This window comes from Pseudophryne corroboree, chromosome 8, assembly GCF_028390025.1.
Source record: "Pseudophryne corroboree isolate aPseCor3 chromosome 8, aPseCor3.hap2, whole genome shotgun sequence".
NCBI classification, from domain to species: domain Eukaryota; kingdom Metazoa; phylum Chordata; class Amphibia; order Anura; family Myobatrachidae; genus Pseudophryne; species Pseudophryne corroboree.
In genome coordinates, this window is record NC_086451.1 from 357,106,799 (window position 1) to 357,122,802 (window position 16,004).

At 47.5% G+C, this 16,004-nt stretch overlaps 1 long non-coding RNA gene across 1 annotated transcript in view; it reads right to left on the reverse strand.

Annotated features, from left to right (window-relative positions):
• Positions 1 to 1,848: 1,848 nt before the first annotated feature.
• The window catches only part of LOC134947794 (uncharacterized), a 79,743-nt gene continuing 65,587 nt past the window's right edge, over positions 1,849 to 16,004 (reverse strand). Inside the window, exons 2-3 of the long non-coding RNA XR_010182780.1 lie at positions 8,473 to 8,566; positions 1,849 to 2,071 (exon numbers count right to left, since the gene is read on the reverse strand). This is a non-coding gene — a long non-coding RNA (uncharacterized LOC134947794). The remainder of the gene's footprint in view (positions 2,072 to 8,472; positions 8,567 to 16,004) is intronic.

Sequence of the window (16,004 nt, forward strand, 5' to 3'; positions counted from 1 at the left end):
GTGGCACCATGGGACCTTAACGTGGTGTTGCAGTTCCTTCAATCAGATTGGTTTGAGCCTCCACAAGAGATAGAGTTGAAGTTTCTCACTTGGAAAGTGGTGATGCTTTTGGCATTGGCATCCGCGCGGTGGGTGTCTAAATTGGGGGTCTTGTCTCACAAGAGCCCTTACCTGATCTTCCATGAAGATAGGGCAGAGTTGAGGACTCGTCAACATTTTCTTCCGAAGGTGGTTTCATCTTTACACATTAATTTATTGTGGTGCCAGTAGTTACTGACACGTTCACTGAGTCAAAGTCTCTAGATGTGGTTAGGGTTTTGAAGATTTATGTCGCTAGAACAGCTCGAATACGGAAAACAGAGTGTTTGCTTGTCCTGTATGCTCCCAACAAGATTGGGTGTCCTGCTTCCAAGCAGACTATTGCGCGTTGGATCAGAAGTACGATTCAGCACGGTCATACTACGGCTGGATTGCCGTTACCGACGTCGGTGAAGGGCCATTCCACTAGGAAGGTGTGCTCATCCTGGGCAGCTGCCCGGGGGGTCTCGGCATTGCAACTTTGCCGAGCAGCTACTTAGTCACGTTCAAACACATTTGCTAAATTCTACAAGTTTGACACCTTGGCCGATGAAGACCTCAAGTTCGGTCAATCGGTGCTGCAGGGTCATCCGCACTCTCCCGCCCGTACTGGAGCATTGGTATAAACCCCATGGTCTTGATGTCGTCCCCAGCATCCTCTAGGACGTATGAGAAAATAGGATTTTGATACCTACCGGTAAATCCTTTTCTCCTAGTCCGTAGAGGATGCTGGGCGCCCGTCCCAGTGCGTACTTTACCTGCAGTTTAGTTATTAGAATTACACAAGTTGGGTTATCTTAGTTTACAGCATGTTGCTGCAATTGGTTCATGCCTGTTGGCGTGTGTTATGTTGAATGCCATGTGTGCGGCATGGTTGAGGGTGTGAGTTGGTAGATATCTCACCACTAGTTTAAGTAATTCTTTCCCTCGAAATGTCAGTCTCCCTGGGCACAGTTCCTACAACTGAGGTCTGGAGGAGGGGCATAAAGGAAAGAGCCAGTTCACACCCAATGAAAAGTCTTTAGAGTGCCCATGTCTCCTGCGGATCCCGTCTATACCCCATGGTCTTGATGTCGTCCCCAGCATCCTCTACGGACTAGGAGAAAAGGATTTACCGGTAGGTATAAAAATCCTATTATCTGGCACTGCTGAGGGGCATTATTTGTGTATCTGGCACTTCTGGGGGGCATGATTTGTATCTGTACTGCTGGGGGGGGCATTACTTGTGTATCTGGCACTATGTGGGGTACATTACTTGTGTCTGGCACTACACAGGGGGCATTACTGTTGCAAGGCCACACCCACTTTTGTGAGACCATGCCCACTTTTGTGAGTCCACACCCACTTTCACAGGAATGCGCACGCATTGGGGGGAGGGGGCAGCACTTCCAGAGTTTTTTTTTCCAAAAGTAGCTCACCCCCCAATTAAGGTTGGAGACCACTGCCCCAAGCATTTGTGGAAAATACATCATATTTTAGGTTACCCATAACCTATCTTACCTATCTGAAGTACCCGGCGTTGCCCGGGTTTAAATTGAAAGTTATTCACTTAACAATGAGTTGGATGTAACTGTCAACATTTTAAAAACAATTAGCAGCTTCGCAGCTCTTCCAACACACCCATGAGGTGGCTGCACAGTGGTGGTTTTTTTTTTCTTGTGGTGTCGCCGATAGCCCTAATCCCCAGCTCTCCAATTTATATCACTGCTGCCTCTGGCACATCAGCTAAAACAAGATAATCAGGAAACAATTTTAGTCATTTATTCCATGTCTGACACTTGCTATATAAAAGTGAATATATCACAGTGGTAGTCATTGATAAATAGGCAGAAGCTCTATCTAACACATTTTTACTGATGTTTGTTTTTTCTCTCTTTAGTAATTTGACTGTATAGTATAAAGTAAGTCCTATATTTAATTATTATTACCATCGCCAAAAGCAGCTGCCCATTCGATGTCAATTTGTTTTTGCTTTTCACTGTCAGTTAGCCAACTGCAAAAATAAGAAGAAAGGATCAGTTAGAGCTTATACACAACTAACAGGAAACATTAGCAGAAATGACAGTAAGTCACAGGTCATGTATGATGTCAGATAGCAGTATAACATGGTACAAAGTATCACATGGCAGAATGTATCACATCACAGCAACACAGGCAGCATATATATTCTGTGCAGCTGCCTTAAAAATTGGGTGCAGTGGCTGATGGAAGTTGTCCACCTGCTAGTGTCACAGGTCATCAGTGATCTGAGGCACTTTCTGCAGTTTCTGTATTCTGGTGGATGTCACAGTGAGCCGCCAGGACTGTATTCTGTATTCTGGTGGATGCCACAGTGAGCCACCAGGACTGCGCGAGACTTCCGGGTTGGAGTTCCCGCGAGGTCTCGGCAAATGGAGAAGGCATCGGCGGTGCCCTCCACAGTGTGGCGCTTTATGTGGCTGCGTACCCAGCGTAATGGTCGGGCCAGCCCTGCACATGACAGGTGGGTGGAAGTACCAGTAATAAGGACAGTAGGACTAGTTTGGTAGTTGTGAGGGGGTCATTAGAAAATTGACTTTAAATAGTTTTTCTCTAACGTCCTAAGTGGATGCTGGGGACTCCGTAAGGACCATGGGGAATAGCGGCTCCGCAGGAGACTGGGCACATCTAAAGAAAGCTTTAGGACTATCTGGTGTGCACTGGATCCTCCCCCTATGACCCTCCTCCAAGCCTCAGTTAGATCTCTGTGCCCGAACGAGAAGGGTGCACACTAGGGGCTCTCCTGAGCTTCTTAGTGAAAGTTTTAGTTTAGGTTTTTTATTTTCAGTGAGACCTGCTGGCAACAGGCTCACTGCATCGAGGGACTAAGGGGAGAAGAAGCGAACTCACCTGCGTGCAGAGTGGATTGGGCTTCTTAGGCCACTGGACATTAGCTCCAGAGGGACGATCACAGGCCCAGCTTGGATGGGTCCCAGAGCCGCGCCGCCGGCCCCCTTACAGAGCCAGAAGGCAGAAGAGGTCCGGAAAATCGGCGGCAGTCCTGTCTTCAACAAGGTAGCGCACAGCACTGCAGCTGTGCGCCATTGCTCTCAGCACACTTCACACTCCGGTCACTGAGGGTGCAGGGCGCTGGGGGGGGCGCCCTGAGACGCAATAATAAACACCTTGGATGGCAAAAAATGCATCACATATAGCTCCTGGGCTATATGGATGCATTTAACCCCTGCCAAAATACATTAAAAAAAACGGGAGATAAGGCCGCCGATAAGGGGGCGGAGCCTATCTCCTCAGCACACTGGCGCCATTTTCCCTCACAGCTCCGTTGGAGGGAAGCTCCCTGGCTCTCCCCTGCAGTCACTACACTACAGAAAGGGTTAAAAAAGAGAGGGGGGCACAAATTAGGCGCAGTATTAACTATACAGCAGCTATAAGGGGAAAAACACTTATATAAGGTTATCCCTGTATATATATAGCGCTCTGGTGTGTGCTGGCAAACTCTCCCTCTGTCTCCCCAAAGGGCTAGTGGGGTCCTGTCCTCTATCAGAGCATTCCCTGTGTGTGTGCTGTATGTCGGTACTTTTGTGTCGACATGTATGAGGAGAAAAATGATGTGGAGACGGAGCAGATTGCCTGTAATAGTGATGTCACCCCCTAGGGGGTCGACACCTGAGTGGATGAACTGTTGGAAGAAATTACGTGACAGTGTCAGCTCTGTATAAAAGACAGTGGTTGACATGAGACAGCCGGCTACTCAGCTTGTGCCTGTCCAGACGTCTCATAGGCCGTCAGGGGCTCTAAAGCGCCCGTTACCTCAGATGGAAGATATAGACGCCGACACGGATACTGACTCCAGTGTCGACGGTGAAGAGACAAATGTGACTTCCAGTAGGGCCACACGTTACATGATTGAGGCAATGAAAAATGTTTTACACATTTCTGATAATACGAGTACCACCAAAAAGGGGTATTATGTTCGGTGAGGAAAAACTACCTTAGTTTTCCTGAATCTGAGAAATTAAATGAGGTGTGTGATGATGCGTGGGTTTCCCCCGATAACAACTGATAATTTCTAAAATGTTATTGGCATTATATCCTTTCCCGCCAGAGGTTAGGGTGCGTTGGGAAACACCCCCTAGGGTGGATAAAGCGCTCACACGCTTGTAAGGGCTCTATCCTCTCCTGAGATGGCCGCCCTTAAGGATCCTGCTGATAGAAAGCAGGAGGGTATCCTAAAATGTATTTACACACATACTGGTGTTATACTGCGACCAGCAATCGCCTCAGCCTGGATGTGCAGTGCTGGGTTGGCGTGGTCGGATTCCCTGACTGAAAATATTGATACCCTAGATAGGGACAGTATATTTTTGCCTATAGAGCATTTGAAAGATGCATTGCTATATATGCGTGATGCACAGCGGAATATTTGCCGACTGGCATCAAGTCTAAGTGCGTTGTCCATTTCTACCAGTAGAGGGTTATGGACACGTCAGTGGTCAGGTGATGCGTATTCCAAACGGCATTTGGAAGTATTGCCTTATTAAGGGGAGGAGTTATTTGGGGTCGGTCTTTCAGACCTGGTGGCCACGGCAACAGCTGGGAAATCCACGTTTGTACCCCAGGTCGCCTCTCAACATGAGAAGACGCCGTATTATCAGGCGCAGTCTTTTCGTGGATAAGCGGGCAAAAGGTTCCTCATTTCTGCCCCGTGACAGAGGGAGAGGAAAAAGGCTGCAGAAATCAGCCAGTTCCCAGGAACAGAAACCCTCTCCCGCCTCTGCCAAGCCCTCAGTATACGCTGGGGCTTTACAAGCAGAATCAGGCACGGTGGGGGGCCCGTCTCAATGAATTTCAGCGCGCAGTGGGCTCACTCGCAAGTAGACCCCTGGATCCTTCAGGTGATATCTCAGGGGTACAAATTAGAATTCGAGACGTCTCCCCCTCGCCGTTTCCTAAAGTCGGCTTTACCGATGTCTCCTTCTGACAGGGAGACAGTTTTGGAAGCCATTCACAAGCTGTATTCCCAGCAGGTGATAATCAAGATACCCCTCCTGCAACAGGGAACGGGGTATTATTCCACACTGTTGTGGTACCGAAGCCGGACGGCTCGGTGAGACCGATTCTAAATCTAAAATCTTTGAACACTTACATACAGAGGTTCAAATTCAAGATTGAGTCACTCAGAGCAGTGATTGCGAACCTGGAAGAAGGGGACTACATGATGTCTCGGGACATCAAGGATGCTTACCTTCATGTCAAAATTTACCCTTCTCACCAAGGGTACCTCAGGTTTATGGTACAGAACTGTCACTATCAGTTCAGACGCTGCCGTATGGATGGTCCACGGCACCCCGGGTCTTTACCAAGGTAATGGCCGAAATGATGATATTCCTTCAAAGGAAGGGAATTTTAGTTATCCCTTACTTGGACGATTCCCTGATAAGGGTAAGATCCAGGGAACAGTTGGAGGTCGGTGTAGCACTATCTCAGGTAGTGTTGCTGCAGCACGGTTGGATTCTCAATATTCCAAAATCGCAGCTGGTTCCGACGACTTGTCTTCTGTTCCTAGGGATGATCCTGGACACAGTCCAGAAAAAGGTGTTTCTCCCGGAGGAGAAAGCCAGGGAGTTATCCGAGCTAGTCAGGAACCTCCTAAAACCGAGCCAAGTCTCAGTGCATCAATGCACAAGGGTTCTGGGTAAAATGGTGGCTTCCTACGAAGCAATCCCATTCGGCAGATTCCACGCAAGAACTTTCCAGTGGGACCTGCTGGACAAATGGTCCGGGTCGCATCTTCAGATGCATCAGCGGATAACCCTGTCACCAAGGACAAGGGTGTCCCTCCTGTGGTGGTTGCAGAGTGCTCATCTTCTAGAGGGCCGCAGATTCGGCATTCAGGACTGGGTCCTGGTAACCACGGATGCCAGCCTGCGAGGCTGGGGAGCAGTCACACAGGGAAGGAATATCCAGGGCTTATGGTCAAGCCTGGAGACATCACTTCACATAAATATCCTGAAGCTAAGGGACATTTACAATGCTCTAAGCTTAGCAAGACCTCTGCTTCAAGGTCAGCCGGTGTTGATCCAGTCGGACAACATCACGGCAGTCACCCACGTAAACAGACAGGGTGGCACAAGAAGCAGGAGGGCAATGGCAGAAGCTGCAAGGATTCTTCGCTGGGCGGAAAATCATGTGATAGCACTGTCAGCAGTATTCATTCCGGGAGTGGACAACTGGGAAGCAGACTTCCTCAGCACGACCTCCACCCGGGAGAGTGGGGACTTCACCCAGAAGTCTTCCACATGATTATAAACCGTTGGGAAAAACTCGACAGGTATTGCGCCAGGTCCAGGGACCCTCAGGCAATAGCTGTAGACGCTCTGGTAACACCGTGGGTGTACCAGTCAGGGTATGTGTTCCCTCCTCTGCCTCTCATACCCAAGGTACTGAGATTGATAAGATGGAGAGGAGTAAGCACTATATTCGTGGCTCCGGATTGGCCAAGAAGGATTTGGTAACCGGAACTTCAAGAGATGCTCACGGAGGATCCGTGGCCTCTACCTCTAAGAAGGGACCTGCTCCAGCAAGGACCCTGTCTGTTCCAAGACTTACCGCGGCTGCGTTTGACGGCATGGCGGTTGAACGCCGGATCCTGAAGGAAAAAAGGCATTCCGGATGAAGTCATCCCTATCCTGATCAAAGCCAGGAAGGATGTAACCGCAAAAACATTATCACCGCAATTGGCGAAAATATGTTGCGTGGTGCGAGGCCAGTAAGGCCCGACGGTGGAAATTCAACTGGGTCGATTCCTACATTTCCTGCAAACAGGAGTGTCTATGGGCCTGAAATTGGGGTCCATTAAGGTTCAAATTTCGGCCCTGTCAATTTTCTTCCAAAAAGAACTAGCTTCAGTCCCTGAAGTTCAGACGTTTGTAAAAGGGGTACTGCATATACAGCCTCCTTTTGTGCCTCCAGTGGCACTTTGGGATCTCAATGTAGTTTTGGGTTCCAAAAGTCACATTGGTTTGAACCACTTAAATCTGTGGAGTTAAAATATCTCACATGGAAAGTGGTCATGCTGTTGGCCCTGGCCTGGGCCAGGCGCGTGTCAGAATTGGCGGCTTTATCCTGAAAAAGCCCTTATCTGATGTTCCATTCGGATAGGGCGGAATTGAGGACTCGTCCTCAGTTTCTCCCTAAGGTGGTTTCAGCGTTTCACCTGAACCAACCTATTTGTGGTGCCTGCGGCTACTAGGGACTTGGAGGACTCCAAGTTGCTAGACGTTGTCAGGGCCCTGAAAATATATGTTTCCAGGAGGGCTGGAGTCAGGAAATCTGACTCGCTGTTTATCCTGTATGCACCCAACAAGCTGGGTGCTCCTGCTTCTAAGCAGACTATTGCTAGTTGGATTTGTAGTACAATTCAGCTTGCACATTCTGTGGCAGGCCTGCCACAGCCAAAAATCTGTAAATGCCCACTCCACAAGGAAGGTGGGCTCATCTTGGGCGGCTGCCCGAGGGGTCTCGGCTTTACAACTTTGCAGAGCAGCTACTTGGTCAGGAGCAAATACGTTTGTAAAATTATACAAAATTGATATCCTGGCTGAGGAGGACCTGGAGTTCTCTCATTTGGTGCTGCAGAGTCATCCGCACTCTCCCGCCCGTTTGGGAGCTTTGGTATAATCCCCATGGTCCTTACGGAGTCCCCAGCATCCACTTAGGACGTTAGAGAAAATAAGAATTTACTTACCGATAATTCTATTTCTCATAGTCCGTAGTGGATGCTGGGCGCCCATCCCAAGTGCGGATTGTCTGCAATACTTATACATAGTTATTGTTACAAAAATCGGGTTATTATTGTTGTGAGCCATCTTTCAGAGGCTCCTCTGTTATCATGCTGTTAACTGGGTTCAGATCACAGGTTATACGGTGTGATTGGTGTGGCTGGTATGAGTCTTACCCGGGATTCAAAATCCTTCCTTATTGTGTACGCTCGTCCGGGCACAGTATCCTAACTGAGGCTTGGAGGAGGGTCATAGGGGGAGGAGCCAGTGCACACCAGATAGTCCTAAAGCTTTCTTTAGATGTGCCCAGTCTCCTGCGGAGCCGCTATTCCCCAGGGTCCTTACGGAGTCCCCAGCATCCACTACGGACTATGAGAAATAGAATTATCGGTAAGTAAATTCTTATTTTAATTACTTTAAATGATTACAGATAGAAATACTAATGTAGGAATTAAGAGATCCAAAACACACAATGTTACATATTTCTAACCATCTGTAATGAAATCCAGATACGAAATCAAAGTGGCATGCCAATATCATAACACACAAATGGTTTTAGAAGTAAAACATGTCTAGTAATAACATCTACCCAAATATACCATAATAGAGTCTGCAAATGATGTTAGTAACTTACCCCCACAGTGTGTGTAAGAAGAGGCACAGCATGACAAAGGCACACAAGGCCAGGGCCACACACATGCAAAAAGTCTCCATCGCTTCGATGGGATCTGTGCAAGAAAGAAACACATAGGTGAGTTATACATCTCACAGCATCAGGGAGAAAATCTGGTACTTTAAGTGGCTTACAGTGATCATTGGGCCTACATATGTCTGAAGAACTATATTACATAAGCTGCACTTTGGGAATACATCTTGTTACTTGCTAATTATGTATCCTTCATGGGCTGGCAACAATCACTATAAAATCAAGCATTTGGAACCCCCCACCAGAAATACTGCTTTTGCTCCTGGGCTGGTGCCTCTGGAGCTTCTTGGCAGTTAGAGAATACAGCCTGGCTGCTCTGTGAATTACACACAATCAGAGCAGCCAGTCAGATTTCTCTACCTGCCTCCCAGCCTTCAGCTGTTCATGGCTCTAGTCATGTGGAGAGATGGCGCAGGAATGCACGAGGGGTACATTTATTTTGTATTTATTCCTGTGATTGGGTGTGTATGGGCCCCAGTGCACTGCTTTGCCCTGGGCCTACAATGCTGTTAAATCAACCTTCAGCACAGCCAACTCAAATGCGGAGTTGCCAACTGGCCCTAACTTCTATTGACTGTCCCAGGATATACATATTTATCCCTGGAAATCTATGCCTCTAGAAATATATGCGTATTACTGAATATTGACCAACTGTACTGTAACAATCCTTACAAATTACAGTTAGTAGCTGGTTGGTTGGTACTTTATCTTTGTCCACTTTATCTCTCTCCGAGGCTTCCTACATAGACCTCCTAATGCTGGCAACACTTTGCTTCATGGATATGAAATATTGCTCCCAATATCTGTCGTAATGTTTTAACATTATATAACTAACATGTAGCCATAGGCAAATCAGCCGCTGACATCCAAACACTTTATCCAAAACTAGTCTACCATATATAACATTAAAACATTGTTGTAATATCCTTATGTTGAGTCCATGTGCCCCAAAAAAATCTAGAAAATCTCTATGTATTACAGTAGATGCAGTTTTTACTACATACAGTACAGTAAGCTGCGTATATTCTGCTGAAGTATAAATGTGTCTATGTCACTAATTAGCCATATAAAATGTTTTTTTTCTGCTTTGTCAACATAATAGAAATATCTGAGGAGTCCACTTACCGTATATACTCGATTATAAGCCGACTTTTTCAGCACGTTTTTTTGTGCTGAAAAAGCCACCTCGGCTTATAATCGAGTCAGCGTTAGGAGGGACACGGAGAGCGCAGCGCGCGGCTCTCCTGCGTCCCTCCTGCATCTCCGGCGGTGTGTGTGTTAAAGCAGAGCCGGCCCTAACCAATATCATGCCCTAGGCAAGATTTTGGCTGATGCCCCCTAGCACCGCCGCTAGTTCTGCAGGAGATGCCTGGCATCAGTCAGCTGGCAGCTCTGCTAACGTCTGGCACCTTTTGTTTATGAAAATGCATATTATTTGCATTACTATATGGCTAGGATGCACAAGCAGCTTTGGCTGATTAAAATGATATGCAGCATGCCTATATTCTGTGTGCGACTGCAGCTGCATCTGCATACAAAATGCTACATTACAGTGATTTCCAGGAATACACGCAACGTAGCATTTTGTATGCAGATACAGCCGCAGTCACACACAGAATATAGGCATGCCGCATATCATTTTAATCAGCAGGAGCTGCTGGTGCCCCTAAGCATACCAAATGCCCTAGGTAATTGCCTAGTTTGCCTATGCCTAAGGCCGGCTCTGTGTTAAAGGAAGTGCACGAACCCACACGCCGCTGCCGCCGGAGATGCAGGAGGGACACAGGAGAGCCGCGCACTGCGCTCTCCGTGTCCCTCCTTCAGAAGACAGCGCGGGAGCGACGGAGGGTAAGTATCTAGCACTGTGGGGCACATCTGGCACTGTGGGGCACATCTGGCACTGTGGGGCACATCTGGCACTGTGGGGCATATCAGGCACATCTGGCACTGTGGGGCATATCTGGCACATCTGGCACTGTGGGGCATATCTGGCACATCTGGCACTGTGGGGCATATCTGGCACTGTGGGGCATATCTGGCACTGTGGGGCATATCAGGCACATCTGGCACTGTGGGGCATATCAGGCACATCTGGCACTGTGGGGCATATCTGGCACTGTGGGGCATATCTGGCACTGTTGGGCATATCTGGCACATCTGGCACTGTGGGGCATATCTTGCACTGTGGGGGCATATCTGGCAGTATGAGGGCATATCTGGCACTGAGGGCTGTGTACGGCTAGAGCTGCATTTCCCACCCTAGGCTTATACTCGAGTCAATAAGTTTTCCCAGGTTTTTGGGGTAAAATTAGGTGCCTCGGCTTATATTCGGGTCGACTTATACTCGAGTATATACGGTACCTTCTGTCTCTTATATCAGAGCTTTGTATCCAGATGTTATTTAGATACAGTATATTCAGATGTTATTCAGATACAGTATATCCAGATGTTATTCAGGGTTCCGGTATGAAAGATAGATAGTGTCTAGTTAGACAGTCAATAGATAGACACCATATGTTAGACAGACATTAGGTCGACAGGGTCAAAAGGTCGACGTGACAATGGTCGACATGAAAAAGGTAGACACCATGGGGTAAATTTACTAAGATTCGTATTTTCCCGTTTCAGGTCAAAGTTCAATCACGAATGACATCGAAAGTGTAAAACTGCAACTTTTTGAATTTATTACGACTAATTTACTAAGCTGCCGTATTTTGCCTTTTCGGGTTTTCCGATGTCGATGTCATTCTTTTTTTTTTTTCAGTTTTTTACGGCAGTGATTAGCAAAACACTGCCGACTTTTTAAAAATGAATCTCGGCCGGATCTGTGTGATCCGTGCTGGGGTTCATTTTTTTTTTTTTTTTAAATTAAACAGTGTAAAATCATAAAAAAAATTGCGTGGGGTCCCCCCTCCTAAGCATAACCAGCCTCGGGCTCTTTGAACCGATCCTGGTTGCAGAAATATGGGCAAAAAAATGACATGGGTTCCCCCATATTTCTCTGACGTCCTAGTGGATGCTGGGACTCCGTCAGGACCATGGGGAATAGCGGCTCCGCAGGAGACAGGGCACAAAATTTAAAAGTTTGACCACTAGGTGGTGTGTACTGGCTCCTCCCCCTATGACCCTCCTCCAAGCCTCAGTTAGGTTTTTGTGCCCGTCCGAGCAGGGTGCAATCTAGGTGGCTCTCCTAAAGAGCTGCTTAGAAAAAGTTTGTTAGGTTTTTTATTTTCAGTGAGTCCTGCTGGCAACAGGCTCACTGCAACGAGGGACTTAGGGGAGAAGAAGTGAACTCACCTGCGTGCAGGATGGATTTGCTTCTTAGGCTACTGGACACTAGCTCCAGAGGGACGATCACAGGTACAGCCTGGATGGGTCACCGGAGCCGCGCCGCCGACCCCCTTGCAGATGCCGAATAGAGAAGAGGTCCAGAAACCGGCGGCAGAAGACGTCTCAGTCTTCATGAGGTAGCGCACAGCACTGCAGCTGTGCGCCATTGCTCTCCGCACACTTCACACCAGCGGTCACTGAGGGTGCAGGGCGCTGGGGGGGGCGCCCTGGGCAGCAATGTAATATACCTATTCTGGCTAAAATATATCACATATAGCCCCTGGGGCTATATGGATGTATTTAACCCCTGCCAGGTTCCAAAAAAAACGGGAGAAGAAGCCCGCCGAAAAGGGGGGCGGGGCCTATTCTCCTCAGCACACAGCGCCATTTTCCTGCCCAGCTCCGCTGCGAGGAAGGCTCCCAGGACTCTCCCCTGCACTGCACTACAGAAACAGGGTAAAAACAGAGAGGGGGGGCACTTATTGGCGATATTTATAATATTTGAGCTGCTATAAAGGGAACACACTTATTAAGGTTGTCCCTATATATATTTATAGCGCTTGGGTGTGTGCTGGCAAACTCTCCCTCTGTCTCCCCAAAGGGCTAGTGGGGTCCTGTCTTCTATCAGAGCATTCCCTGTGTGTCTGCTGTGTGTCGGTACGTGTGTGTCGACATGTATGAGGACGATGTTGGCGTGGAGGCGGAGCAATTGCCTGTAATGGTGATGTCACCCCCTAGGGAGTCGACACCAGAATGGATGGCTTTGTTTATGGAATTACGGGATAGTGTCAGCACGCTACAAAAGTCGGTTGACAGCTTCAATCAAGGGGTCCCCCCCCCCCCAGCCACCCAAGGGCCAGGGGTGAAGCCCGAGGCTGTCCCCCCCCATCCAATTGGCTGCGGATGGGGGGCTGATAGCCTTTTGTGAAAATGAAAAGATATTGTTTTTAGTAGCAGTACTACAAGGCCCAGCAAGCCTCCCCCGCATGCTGGTACTTGGAGAACCACAAGTACCAGCATGCGGCGGAAAAACGGGCCCGCTGGTACCTGTAGTACTACTACTAAAAAAATACCCAAAAAAAGACAATACACACACACCTTGAAAGTAAAGATTTATTACATACATCCACACAAACATACATACATACTTACCTTATGTTCACACGAGGAGCGGTCCTCTTCTCCAGTAGAATCCAAGGGGTACCTGTTGAATAAATTCTACTCACCAGATCCAGGGTACCAGGCTCCTCGTAGCATCCATTTGTAATCCACGTACTTGAATAAAATAAAAAAACGGAAAGCCGAGCCACGCACTGAAAGGGGACCCATGTTTGCACATGGGCCCCCTTTCCCCGAATGCCAGAAACCCACTCTGACTTCTGTCTAAGTGGGTTTCTTCAGCCAATCAGGGAGCGCCACGTTGTAGCACTCTCCTGATCGGCTGTGTGCTCCTGTACTGAGTGACAGGCGGCACACGGCAGTGTTACAATGTAGCGCCTATGCGCTCCATTGTAACCAATGGTGGGAACTTTCTGCTCAGCGGTGACGTCACTTTAGGTCAACCGCAGGGCAGAAAGTTCCCACCATTGGTTACAATGGAGCGCATAGGCGCTACATTGTAACACTGCCGCGTGCTGCCTGTCAGTCAGTACAGGAGCACACAGCCGATCAGGAGAGTGCTACAACTTGGCGCTCCCTGATTGGCTGAAGAAACCCACTTAGACAGAAGTCAGAGTGGGTTTCTGGCATTCGGGGAAAGGAGTCCCATGTGAAAACATGGGGCCCCTTTCAGTTCGTGGCTCGGGTATCCGTTTTGTTATTTTATTCAAGTACCTGGATTACAAATGGTTGCCCCGAGGACCCTGGGACCCTGGATCTGGTGAGTAGAATTTATTCAACAGGTACCCCTTGGATTCTACTGGAGAAGAGGACCGACCTGCGTGGGGCCATAGGTAAGTATGTATGTATGTTTGTGTGGATGTATGTAATAAATCTTTACTTTCAAGGTGTGTGTGTCTTGTCTTTTTTTGGGTATTTTTTTAGTAGTAGTACTACAAATACCAGCGGGCCCGTTTTTCCGCCGCATGCTGGTACTTGTGGTTCTCCAAGTACCAGCATGCGGGGGAGGCTTGCTGGGCCTTGTAGTACTGCTACTAAAAACAATATCTTTTCATTTTCACAAAAGGCTATCAGCCCCCCATCCGCAGCCAATTGGATGGGGGGGACAGCCTCGGGCTTCACCCCTGGCCCTTGGGTGGCTGGGGGGGGGACCCCTTGATTGAAGGGGTCCCCACTCCCCCAGGGTACCCCGGCCAGGGGTGACTAGTTGGATATTTGATGCCACGGCCGCAGGGCACTATATAAAAGTGACCCCCGGCTGTGGCATTATCTGTCCAGCTAGTGGAGCCCGGTGCTGGTTTTAAAAATACGGGGGACCCCTACTCTTTTTGTCCCCCGTATTATTGGAACCAGGACCAGGCGCAGAGCCCGATGCTGGTTGCTTAAATATGGGGGAACCATGGTCAATTTTTTCCCCATATTTCTGCAACCAGGATCGGCTCAAAGAGCCCGAGGCTGGTTATGCTTAGGAGGGGGGACCCCACGCAATTTTTTTAAATAAAATAACCACTTTCCCACCCCTTCCCACTGATATACATGCACGGATCTCATGGATCCCTGCATGCCTATACAATCACGGATTAAAAAAGCAGGTCTGTTTTTTTTTAGCACTTTTTTACGAGTTGTAATTTTTCACGGCAGTGTTTGTTTGTTTTTTGCTTTGCACTTCTTAGTAAATTACCGAGATTCATACTTAAACAGCCGCGTTTTGACCGATGGTGTATTCATTTGTATTTTTTTTGTTGGACTTCCAAAAAATTACGAATGCCCTCATCACTGCCGTGATTATTGCTTAGTAAATTACCGAGATGACACTTTGATGAAAAAACGGCATCTCGGTCAAAATCGGGACCTTAGTAAATATACCCCCATGTTTTTTGCATTTTTGTGGTTTGTGTGGATATTTTGTCATCTGGGACCCCCAATTGTAGAAAGGCATACCCTCGCGGGGCTCGCTTCGCTCGCCACGCTTCGGGCACGGTGGCTCGCCACAAGGTTTATAACCAACTCTATGCCGACATGGATAGAAAAAGTATGAAATAATCCAAAAACATGTTACATAAAAAAAAAAAAATTTGTCTATCTTTTTATGTCGACATTTTGACCATGTCGACCTTCTGACATGTCGACCTTTTGACCATTTCGACCTTTTGACCCTTTCGACCTTTTGACCCTGTCGACCTAATGTCTGTCTAATATATGGTGTCTATCTATTGACTGTCTAACTAGACACTGTCTATGTATCAAACGGATAGGGTTATTCAGATACAGTATATCCAGATGATATTCAGATATTTTCAGATGATACTCAAATATGAGAAAACAAATATTGAGTCAGCACAAGTTAGCACTTGTCTTTCTCCTCCAACAACTACCTATCAAAGGAGACTGTTACAGCCTGTCAGCAGTATAAGCCTGAGCCCTATTATGATGTGATCTGCGCCTCATTATGTCACAATAGCAACTAGGACCTGGCCGGGATTATTACAGTGAGCTTATGAAGCAAAATAAATAACTGGTTACTTCAATATTGCTATTTAAGATATATAATTAGCAACAGGGCCACATTTTGTATGTTTCATTTCTATATGCTTTTCCAAATGTACACTATTCTAATAATTATTGTCTGGTGTAGTAATGTTATTTTAAGGAAATATTATTGCATGATCCTGGAGTCACGGGACTGTATATGCGGCAGGAACACGCAAGTAGAGCCCCTGAGCCTTTCCCAACCATCACAATGCCTCACGCAGTGTAATATTACTGTATGGTACAGCATACATTACTTACACATGTAACATGACTCTGAAGCCATCACTGGGTGAGTTGTCTGCTCATAAACCAGCAGTGTTTGGATGGTTTCATAGAACTGCGTTGCTGTTTTAAATCCTATATTTTCCTTGCCTGAGCATGCTTTTCAGAAGTTGCCGGAGAGAATGACATTTGCATTATGGTTGTCTACAAATAGCTAGTAAAAGAAACAAAAACTGAAATAGCAGCCATGGCGGCGT